The sequence below is a fragment of the Sceloporus occidentalis genome, unplaced genomic scaffold, assembly GCF_023333645.1.
Source record: "Sceloporus occidentalis isolate IW3139 unplaced genomic scaffold, rSceOcc1.0.p SCAF_23, whole genome shotgun sequence".
NCBI classification, from domain to species: Eukaryota; Metazoa; Chordata; class Lepidosauria; order Squamata; family Phrynosomatidae; genus Sceloporus; species Sceloporus occidentalis.
In genome coordinates this window covers 1,001,793-1,014,199 of record NW_028317003.1, presented here as the reverse complement: position 1 = coordinate 1,014,199, position 12,407 = coordinate 1,001,793, and the positions used below count along the sequence as shown (strand labels likewise).

The 12,407-nt window shown below is 41.0% G+C and overlaps 1 pseudogene; it reads right to left on the bottom strand.

The window, feature by feature from the left end:
* LOC149300664 (epidermal growth factor receptor-like) overlaps positions 1 to 5,168 on the bottom strand; it is a 33,852-nt pseudogene extending 28,684 nt beyond the window's left edge.
* Positions 5,169 to 12,407: the final 7,239 nt, after the last annotated feature.

The following is a 12,407-nucleotide window of genomic DNA, read 5'->3' as shown; positions in this document are numbered from 1 at the left end:
ATGTACCAGGAAAACAAAAAAAACAGGCTGCATTAGTATAATCAATGGTCAGCAAACTTACGTGGGCATGTTTTTACACAGGAAGCTCCAAAACTGTACTTTCCTTCCGGATTTACTTCCATTTGGTAAGTAGAAGGATTGTATAAGTGCAGCAGTGGGCAACTTTCTTTGCATGTTTCGCCATCACGAAATTTGCGGCAAGCCTGAATATGTATTAGGGGATAAAAAGGCATATAATAAAATTATTATTGTGCAATGAACATATACCAGCAGCAAAGGAAAATGCCATAATTTTAATTTGTTTTTAAATTTGTTATGCCTAATCAATACAATATAGCATAAATGGCAGTAAAGCTCTGTAAATAGCATTTTCAGTTTGGAACTTGCTCTCTTGATTGATTGAAATTCTTTGATTAGCGCTACCCAATTAGGTATGCTTTTTGTGATATTACAGAGGAAAAATCACCATCGACGTATCAGTCTGATCCTGCTCACAGAGTAGGGTGACCACATTTCCAAACTGCCATTCAGGGACACTTAATTTCTTACTTACGTTCACAACTGCATTGCCACAGACAGTTGTACAGCATGACTCCTATCATTGTATAGGGAGTCAGCTACAAAGGATGGTACAGCACACCTCCTATCACCGGTGCATACAGTGGTGCAGCATGACTTCTAAGAATATGTATGTTTCATTATATAGAAAGCCATACACAGATGGTGGTACAGCATCACTCCTATCATTATATAGTGAGCCAAATATTGATGGTGGTACAGCATAACTCCCATCTGCCATCATCATTTGTGTTTGCATTTCATTGCTTTTTCACTCTCACTCACTCTTAATCACATTCCCTCACACACACTCTAACTCACACTTACACACTCTCTTACTCTCTCTCAATGCCTCCGCCAACATTTTATGCATATTCTTCATCTGCTTCTCCCCGGGATCAGCTTTGTTGACCAGGCCTTCTGGTGCGCTGCTGCATAATGGCAGAGACTCCGCACACCACAGGGACAACTTCTCCTCCAATTGGAAGAATGGGGAGAGGTTGTCCATGTGGTGCATGAAGGCACCGCCCTCATGCAGAAGGCCTGTCAATTGGGCTAATATCAGGGAGAAGCACAATAAAAAGAAGGCAGAAGAAGAAAAGGCAAGAGAAGAACTGGTGCTGTCTGAAAGGAGATAGGGGCGCACAAGCAGTTGGCGGAGAAGGTAGGGATACTCATTCTTGGACACTAAATTGTTCCAGAATGAAGGTGCCCGGGACCCTGGACAGTGCCTCAAATTGCCGGACACATGACCACCCTACCACAGAGGCAGTCCAGAACGGAAATCTGAGGCAAATTTCCTCTACACCCCTTTTTGTATGTAGTTTGTCATTTCCACACACGAAGCAGAAGGATAAAAAAAAAGTCTATTTTCACTTTGATCTGCCCAACATTCTACCCCTTGAAAATTGTTTAAGACACACTTTATATGAAGTATTTCCAAATTAAATTACTAATGAACCTTACCAAGCAGTCTTTTTCTTTAGGTCCTGTACAACCACCTGCACATTGGCTATGACAGCAATCACTGGGCATAGGGCCTCTGCAACGACCTGAACACTGCTGAGCACAAATGTTTTTTGTGACTGAAAGAGAAGAGAGTGGCAATCAAATCTACTGGTATTTATTTGAGTTACGGAACATAAAGTGAAAAATATTTTTGTGAGTGAAACAGAAGAAACTGGCAATAAATTCTAATGATTTGAATTACCAATAGACCTCAAAAATCTGATTACATTCTAGTAGTTATAAAATCTTTTAGGGTGGGCAAACCCAGTCTGGTGATAAAGGAGAACTATTAACTTTTTACATAACATTTATTAAGCGCCAGAAGAATTCATAGCACTTGATATTATCATCCTTATCCCAACAATTACAAATGCTGCTTGCACTTAACAACATCAGCAACATAACAATAGGAAAGATATAACTAAACGCTAAACAAATCCTGAGAATGGTTAAATTAGGGTTGTTGCGCCCATGGTGTACACATAAGGTGAGATTTTAATCAAGTAAGTCTATATTGCTTTTTTTAATACATAACCACCATTATATAGGTTTATATAATGTATAAAACTCTAAAATGTAGATCGTGCAAAGTGACAGACCACTATTGCGGCACCTTTTTGATACACATTTTTCATATGTAAAGCTTATGGACAATAAACCTACGTATTTGGCAGTTTTCAGGGCCAGGTCCCCAGCATGATCCATTACAATTAGCATGACATTTGAAATCTGAAACAGAAATGTACAGATGTTTATGCCTAAACACTGCATAGCTTCATAGAAATAAAATATATTTAAAAATATTTTATTCTAAAGACTTAAGTGCCCCATTAACCAGCCTTCAGGGACAGCTGGAGAGAGAGAGTGTTCAGGTGACTTTTGGTTTTAACTGCCTTATTTCAGGACTTATTATAAAGCAAAAGCTCTATGGATCATCGTAATGTATAATGACAGCTGAAACACAACTCTCCCACCAACTCTTTTGTCAACTTTTCCTAGTAACTCTCATCACCATGATAGGAATTCTGTTATCTTTTCTTAGAAATGATCGTGTTCCATCCAGTATATGTCAAGGTCTTATTGTAAGTCAAATCCCCAGTCTATGAGTGAAGAAGAGAAATAGGGTTTGGGTCTTCAAGTACGATATGCCCTCTATCCCAAATACCAACTTGTGTACGAAGAACGAAAAAATAAAATGTATTCACTAGAAAATATTGCAAAAGTAATTGAATTTGAAAAGCTCAAAAAATCGATTTACCTTATCATTTGTATGCAACACAACATGTTATTAAGTATAACTATAATATCAGTGTAATGGAAGATAATATACAATGTGCAATAAAATACACGTACTTACTTTTCAGAACAAGACTCATTGAGAAAGGTCTAAACTACCATAGATATCGTTATGAATATATTATTTTATAAATATATACATATATAAATTATATTGCCAGAAAAAAAACAAAAAAACTTAAATGCCATATGATTTTGTCCTAAATGTTGTGTCTTTCGAAAATCTCATAAGATTAAAATACATGTTTTTGTAAATATTAAATATTATTATAATGCAGAAAATTGATATACAGTGCCTTTGCAAAAGTATTCAGACCCTTTACAATTGCCCCTTATTACAGAATTAAAAATGGTAAATTATTTTGCTTAATGTTATTTTACATTTTTGGACATTATTGTGGATGTCATTGATGTTATTGATGTCATTAACGGTAGTGTGTACCATAAAATGTCTGATAAACAAATTCCTAATAATAATAATACCTACCAGTGCCAGGAGTGCATTGCATTTGCACAGAAATCTCATTGTTTGGATTTTCTGTGTTTACGATGTCTTTCCACTGGATTGAGTTTAAACTGCAAAGGTTTTGATTTTCTCCTATCCTAACTCCACCTTTAAGAATTTCTGTAAGGAAAAGAATATACATATATATTAGTCATGTATCCTGTGTTACGTAAACAAAAGCACATGGCAAATATATTATACCACAGTATAGAATAAATTAATTTGTTGGTTGGACACAGTCTTTTTGTATCTTTAGCCTGCAGGTTGCATTCACCCCTTCCTTGTTGGCTACACTACCACAGACTAAGCTAAACATGTACGAATGATATGGTCAACCATGTGAGGTCACTTTAATACCACAGTTGAGAACACGTTTTGTGAATAATAAAATCACCTTAATCAAAATGTGCCTTAAACTGCCTTTGTAGTTACTAAGAATACTAGCTTGGACTGGAAGGGTCTACAAGAGGTCACATCTTTGATATGTGCATGGTGGATATGTGGTGGATCACTGGTCTTAGAGCCTCACAATTCTTGCATTGAATTCCTAGGTGTTTAAAACATTATTGGTTGAAAAAGGGGTAAATCTTGTAGATGATAATAGTGGTATTTAATCTGTGCCACATGCTAGCCTGCTATATAACCCTTTATATGAACACTATATGTACATACCTATGGAACTCTCCAAGAGAAGCACTGTTTATCTGGGTCTATGGGTCACTCTGCCCTTACCAAGAGGCAGGGGAATGGGGTTTAGCCACGCCCATTCCCACACCATAGAATTCACTGCTATCTTTGGTTAGCCCCACCCATCACATAGCTAACCATGACCCTCATGTAGCTAGTCCTGCCCATGCATATGGTGAGCCCCACCCCTTGCAAACCCACCCTTCAAAGAGCGAGAGCTCCATATAGCCTGTTCTGGGAAGTTCACCTGTATGCTTATGCAAAATTAAGCACTGGTAAAATGGGTCATTCTACTGCATGACAGCTAATGTAAAATAAAGTAATGGTAAAGTGGGAAAATAATGTCACTTGTGCACAATTAAAAGTTGGACTCTGTATCTATATATTTACCGGTTAGACTTCTCATAGGAAGCTCTTCTAAACTGTGGTTTTCTTGAACATTTAAGACAATGGCCAATGCATATGTATTTTTGTACAAAGTGTTGCCTCTGATGATCCGAAGGTTTTCTAGAGGAATGCTTTTAATACCATTCAAAGAGATGAGAACATAACCTCCAACTTCTCTTATGCTCTGAAATTAGAATAGAACAGTTAGATTATCTTAAACACATTTGCTACCATGGCCCAAAAGAGCAGAAGGTGATAATGAAAACTAATCCCTAACCTCCTGAATGCATAATGAAAGGAACCTATTAACAGTAGCGGTAGCAAGAATAGTGTGTATTATGAAATTATGGAGTCTTTATAACCATTACTCCCCTTAGCTTTTTGTGCCTCCTACATGCTTGACACCAACATTCATCACAACACTTTATTCTAGTCTTCACAGGTGCTCAGATTACTACAGTCATCTATATCCATCACACAAACACTATTATATCTTCAGTCTGTTATCTCTAATGAATTGTCAGGGCAGCTAAGAGAGAAAAAAATAAATATACATAACTTCTATTAGGGACTGGAATGTACAAGTTATTTACATTACCTTTAGGAAGGAGGCATTATGATGGGGTTGTAGATAGGTGATTTCAAGATTTCCAATCACAATCTCACAGTCACTGTAGGTCCGTTTCATCGCAATGTAGTGATCTTCATCTGATCCAAGCCGATTAAACTTGTTGAATGTGCTAATGCATACTGTAATACAACATTAAGACAACTAAGTACAGTTATTCATACAGTAGTTCTTGAATGTTTCATTTATTCAAGGTATGCATAAAGACAAGTTACAGAGTGTACATAAGAGGTATGGGAGGTATCTCCCGTACCAGCACAGTAAGACAAATGTCTGTCGAATAACAAGACAATATTGATAAGCATACCAGGGTCCAAATGACTCAAGAATGAGCTGTGTACATCGCATATCATTAAAGACAGAGATAAGCACAACTTATTGTAAACATGGAAGCGAATACCGTATTACAAAAATACAGATGTGTGAATAATGAAATGAACATATTCACAATAAAACAAAAACATAACTTGAACAATAGACTCCAGGATGTCAATGTTGATGCGTCAGTGTATGTGTAAGGCAGTAGATTCAAGTGAGTAAACCTTCTCGGTGAGAGGCTAGCAAGATGGAGAAAGCCGCAAGATGGGCGAAGCACGTCACTGGTCCCTTGAGGAAAGATGTCTAAAAATTTAGGAGAGGCTACAAACATGGACCAGGGAAGCCATTTTAGACTATTTTTATACTCCTGCCCCTTGGAGAAAGCCACCATATCTTCCATTTGTGCGATAAAATTAACTCTAGACACAAGGTACAGTTGAGGTCAAGGGACTTTGTTGTATATTCATTAAACTGAGGTTGGCAGTGGAGTTGGACATTTCAACTTACTGCCTTTACCATGCATTATGAAGATGCTCAGCGGGCTTCTCATGTAAGAATTGCTAAACTGGAATTTTTTTACTATGCAATAGTTTGTTCAGTCTTTCTAGAAAAAAAGCCCCGGTCGTGATTTGCCATTTATGATGCATGGTAAATCAGGGAGTCAAAATCTGTGAAGGAGTCCATTTTACCCTTTCGATGCTTAACACTTTATAGAAGAGTAAATAGAAGTGATAGGAGCACAAACCCCACAACTATTGATAATTACTTTCCCAGAATAAAAGGTCAATTACAAAGGAGGGTCCTGAGAGACATTCATTATTGATGCACAATGAACTGAGGGTCTTTTAAATTAATAATGCAATGACTATATACTAATAAAAGACTCATTTGGTTACTAATCGTAAGTGTACATTTCTGAATTTAAAGCAGATACGTTTATACAAATATTAACAAAATAACCACAAGGTGGCACTTCTGATAACTCTAAAATCAACTTTAAGATCAAGGAACATGGATCACGTGTAAGTGCAGGTCAGGTACAGTGATCAGGTCCATGTTTTCACATCACAACGGTCATATATTTAAGTACAGTTGAAAATGATCATCATGTACTCCACAGCTATCCTTCTTTTGAACCCAAATCCCTCTGCCCCTCTTTGCCTGGTGTGGCAAAGTGTTCTTCAGCGCCAAAACTCATGATAATGCGTATAGAGACAGCAGAAAATATATTGATAAGAAACATACTGAGTGAGTGTAACACTCCGACGAGAGACGGGTCCCGTTTGCAGAATGGTGAGCAATCAGGATGAGTAGGACGAATAGTGGGACAACAGCAGGAAAGTTCAAATAGCATAAACAGGTCACAGTCCAAAGTCGAGGCAGGCAGCAAACAGGCAAAGTCCAAAAAGCAATCCAAAGTCAATCCAGGCGGCGATCAGAGAGTAGTCAGGAACAAAGTAAATCAGAATATAACACACTGAGACAGTGATAACGTTTGTACCGCACAAGGGCTCAGATTAGAGTGAGCAGGGGGTTTAAATTTGGTGCCAAACAGCTGCAGCAAATAATCATCCAATTAGATAAATAGCTAGAGGACCCGCCAGGGCCGGCCTTAGGGGTGTGCGACCTGTGCGACCGCACAGGGCGCCATGGTTGCAGGGGCGCCTGATCGGGACTTAGATTAAAGCATAGTTTTTTTTTTGTGTGTTTTTTTTTTAAACTTTATTTAACATCATTCATGTTAAATAAAGTTTTAAAAAAAACCCGATGCTTAAATCTAAGTCCCGGTCAGGGGCGCCGAGCGGTTGCTCGTGAAGTTCTCGGCAACCGCTCAGCGCCCCTTACTCTCCGTGACTCCGTCGCTGTGCCGGCATCTCATGTTGAGCGCCGGACTATTCCGGCTCTCAACATGAAATGCCGGCACCGCGGCAGAGCGAGAAGATGGATGCCTCCCGCTCTCACCGCAGGACTCCGGCAACAAGGTAAGTGGGGGGGGTGTAGTTTGAAGGGGCAGAGGGGGGGGTGTAGTTTGAAGGGGCAGAGGGGGGTGTAGTTTGAAGGGGCAGAGGGGGGGTGTAGTTTGAAGGGGCAGAGGGGGGGGTGTAGTTTGAAGGGGCAGAGGGGGGGGTGTAGTTTGAAGGGGCAGAGGGGGGTGTAGTTTGAAGGGGCAGAGGGGGGGTGTAGTTTGAAGGGGCAGAGGGGGGGTGTAGTTTGAAGGGGCAGGGGGGGTGTAGTTTGAAGGGGCAGAGGGGGGTGTAGTTTGAAGGGGCAGATGGGGGGTGTAGTTTGAAGGGGCAGAGGGGGGTGTAGTTTGAAGGGGCAGAGGGAGGGGGGTGTAGTTTGAAGGGGCAGAGGGAGGGGGGTGTAGTTTGAAGGGGCAGAGGGGGGGTGTAGTTTGAAGGGGCAGAGGGGGGGTGTAGTTTGAAGGGGCAGAGGGGGGGTGTAGTTTGAAGGGACAGGGGGGGTGTAGTTTGAATGGGTGGGGGGGTAGTTTTAAGGGGCAGAGGGGAGGGGTAGTTTGAAGGGGCAGAGGGGGGGGTAGTTTGAAGGGGCAGAGAGGGGGTAGTGAGGGGGGGCGCCAGAGGAGTAGTCCGCACAGGGCACCACAACGCCTAAGGCCGGCTCTGGGACCCGCCCCCTAGCGTGACGTATGCTGTTGCCGGGTATGGGATTCCCGGCCGCCATGACAGTGTGCACGTGTGCGCACTTCCAGCTCACCGAGGACGAGCGAAGAACCCCTCCAGGACCCCCGTCGCAGACCTCCAGCAGGAGAGACCGACGCCACGACGGCCGAGGATGGCGAAGATGGTGATCCCCGGCGGAGAGCAGCGCTGGAGGACCCGACGGAGGACGCCCCCACCCGAGGGAGCGGGACGTGGGACGGACGCACGGCAGCAGCGGGGCCCCCCGGACAGACTCGCCGGCGAAAGGTGACAGTGAGTCAGAAGTCATATAAATTAGTTTTGGTCATCCTCTGCCTCCAAGCCGCTCCTCTAACCACAACCACTAAAACTTTGTTAACTTAATTCCTACAGAGGACAATGCAATATTGTGTCAATGTCCACATGCATGAGCGTGGATGGGCTAGGACATGTCTATTACCAGGCACTGAATTTAGGTTAAAAAATTAAATTCCATTTAAAAACAGAAAACCGTAAATAATTTGTGCTGAAAAAAAAAGCAGTAATGTTCGATTTCTTTTGATGTGCTATGTTAGTTAGCTGAAATACAAAGCATAGCCTGCAACAGGTTCATCATTAAGAGTTGTTAGGGAGATAGATGATCTCTGATCACTTGATTGTTCAACAGAAATGACGAGTAATCGGATGGCAGGCATGACTGAAGATCAATGCGTTATTAATATCTGTGGTCTGTAACTTCGGAACACTTCATGTTGTGTTAAATGAATAAAAATATTCTTTTAGATATTTAAAACGAAATCTCAATGAAATTGTAACCACATCTAAAGTGAAACATCATTCCTGACAAGTCTACCTGACCGCGATCACCGAGTGATCTTATAACAGATATATTTGTATTTGAAGTTGGGAAATGTCTTTCTTTGGACTTCACGTCTTGAGCATGCAGTAAGGTAGATGCGGTAACAAAGTACAAGAGGGAAGTTTATTTTAAAGGTGGAGAACAAGAGGTTGTAATCTAAAACTAGATGTTCGGAGATTTAATGTAATGTAAGAACATTTTACTTTATTGAGAAGATGGGAGATAAATGGAACAGTCTCCCATCAGACATCCTAGAGGCTAATACAGTAAGAGAAATTAAACACACATGGGATAAGCATAAAGCGATCCTGAATTTAAGATATTAATATCAAGCGCTAATTAACATCTGAGTCTTATATCACATTACAAGCGGCAGACTAGATGGGCCGAAGATTCTTAATGCCGTTAAATGTTTGTATGTTACGGGCAGTTTAAGCTTATTTTTTTAATAATGGGCACTTCAACATTTGTAATCAATAGGTTGTGATGATGTTCTACAGGATGGCCAACCTTTTAGGTGCAGTTGAAGGACATCATTGTAACCTCAGCATGTATCAGAGTTTAATATACAGGGGACATGGCCAAGAAGCTTACGCAAAGCTGAGCGTCATCCCAAAATCAGGTAACCCATTTATGGGAGTCATAGAGTACTTAACATTGAATGTTTCCATAAATACAATATGTAAAGCTCTTCAGCCCTGTAGCTTTCTCTTTTCTGGGAATGGCTGTACATTACGTTGATCACTTTAAAATGGTAGACAATTATAAACAGTACTTATGCTTGGCTCCTCTTTTTTTTATTCTAAAGAAATGTTCACAATGTACATATTTTATATGCCATCGGCCAAGAATCTGTTTGTTTTAAGCTAATTATAGTCAAACATATAGTAGTAATAGTTCAGCGACTATATAAAAGCGACACATCATTAGAAAGATTTTCTGCTTTTATATACCTTCAGCCAAAATATTTACCTTATTGGCACACTACTTGGCAAGCCAGTAATAATTTGTTCCATGTTTGCATAACATTCTGTTAAAAAGAGGATTCATGGAATCAAGTTCTGTGTGTTGCTGTGTATTTTGTACTCAGTTGAGCAAGGCATATTGTCGGGCATTGACTGGGTACACAGTGCTTTCATGAGATTGCGACAAACATCTACTTATAGAGGGAAAATGGTCATATTGGTAGATATCCATTGTTGGCAATCATGCTAGAGATGCATGAGCGGCCATGGCACGGTACCAGCCAGGCCCCAATGGAACCAACTTAGCCTCTGGAAATACAGGTTTCAACATACGCAAGAAGTCAATGAAGGAAGGAGACAAATCGGTGAAGACACTTTGAACATGGCTGTGACCCTGGTTAAGTCAACACTAGCTCACCCAGCTTCCCTTAAAACATTGTTAGCCATAAAACTCAAGAACGGGTTAATTAAAGACGTGAGATGCTCTGCTGATATATACCGTATTTGCTCGATTATAAGACGAGGTTTTTTTCAGAGCAAATGCTCTGAAAAATACCCCTCGTCTTCTAATCGGGGTCGTCTTCTAATCAGACCTCAAATAGAGTCTGATTAGGAGACTAAGATCCAGATCCCCCGCACCGCTGCAGGGGACCTGGATCCTCCTGTCTCACCCCCCCCCCCATCATACACACTTACCGGTGCTTCCTGCTGTATTGCCGGGGCAGCGGGTTGATGTCTACGCGATCCGCGTAGACAACGTCCGCTGCAGCCGGAAGGAGGTGTGGCTAGCAGCGGGGGTTGTCTGCGTCCGTCGCGTAGACCTTCCCCGACTGTCAGAGATCTCTGATCTCTGACAGCCGGGGAAAGTATACGCGACGGACGCATACAAACCCCCGCTGCCAACTCCACCTCCTTCCGGCTGCAGCAGAAGGCGACGTCAACCCGCTGCCCCGGCTGGAAGCACCGGTAAGAGAGGGCTGAGAGGGGAGAGAGGGGAGAGAGGAGAGAGGAGAGGGGAGGGGAGGGGAGGGGGGGGAGAGAGTGTGTGTGTGTGTGTTAGTTAAATGGGGGCATAGGGCATTTCTGGAGTGGCGTTAAGGGGGCATTTAATAGAGCACTCTGCCTCCTGAAATGCCTTATACCTCCCTATATGCCACTCTGCCCCATAATATGCCTTTTAACCCCCTAAATGCCAGAGTGGCATATAGGGGTATAAGGCATTTCTGGAGGCAGAGTGCTCTATACAATGCCTTTTAACTCCCTTAATGCCACTCTGCCTCCTGAAATGCCTTATACCTCCCTATATGCCACTCTGCCCCATAATATGCATTTTAACCCCCTAAATGCCAGAATGGGATATAGGGGTATAAGGCATTTCTGGAGGCAGAGTGGCATATAGGGGGTCAAAAGGCATACCATGGGGCACAGTGGCATATAGAGGGTTAAAAGGCATATCATGGGCCACAGTGCCATATTGGTGTGGCAAGCCTGGGGGCAGATGTGCGTAACTGGGGGACAGGCTGGAAAATACAAGAAATAAAAACAAAAAAAATATTTTTCTCAATCATAGCTTTTATTAAAAAAAATAGTTTACATGAATTAACATTTACTGGTAAAACTTTTTTCCTTTAGGGTCGTCTTATATTCAGGCTTTTTCTTTTTTCCTAAGTTAATATTCAGATTTTGGGGGGTCGTCTTATAATCAGGGTCGTCTTATAATCGAGCAAATACGGTAGTTTTTTTTTTATATTTGAGCTAATCTCTAGGGTTTATGATCAGATCCCTGATCAAATGAGTGTATTGCACAGCTGTTAGAGCTGCGCAGGAAGTTTACAAAAGGACGTGTGTATATTGAGCTGGATTTTTACTGTCAAAAGCAACCCTTTTCTAATCATACTGCAGCTCTGACATGTAAGATAATTGAGCAATGCCTTAAGATCCATACATATATACATATAGGCTGCAAACTTTAACTATGCCTTTAATATAACTATTCTATGGGATAATAAATAAGTCCAACAAAATACAATAGTAATAGTTATAGAATACATGTTATGTAAGTCATTTTGTTTTATTAAACTTTTTTGAGTGGTTTTGCTCTGTTAGATTTTGAAAGTAAATATAAATGTAGTCCTTGGATGAAAGGGGTGGGGCTTAACAGTAGCCCCACCCACATGCAAAAGCTCAACCCATTCTGGCAATTCTTCACCATTATTCTCCCAGTGTCTCACCTATTCTGTGGCTTCATATAAAATTGGTATGAAGACACTAAGAGAATATCGGTGCTACAATTAACACGTCAAATACCTGTAGATTATTATTAAACCAAAATAAAACCCTAGTTGTAAAATGTCTTTCCATGAGTGAGTCTGATATCTGATCTACCTGTTCTAGGTAGATCAGATATAAAGAATGAAGTAGGTACATTGTTCTATTCAACATTCTACGGTACTGTAATCAGCCATTTGTTTTTAGATCCTAACTGAAATCAAAGACAATGCGATGTAGGTTAGAGAAAGTGAAACTGGTAAATTACACTTTTGTGTCTCTTATT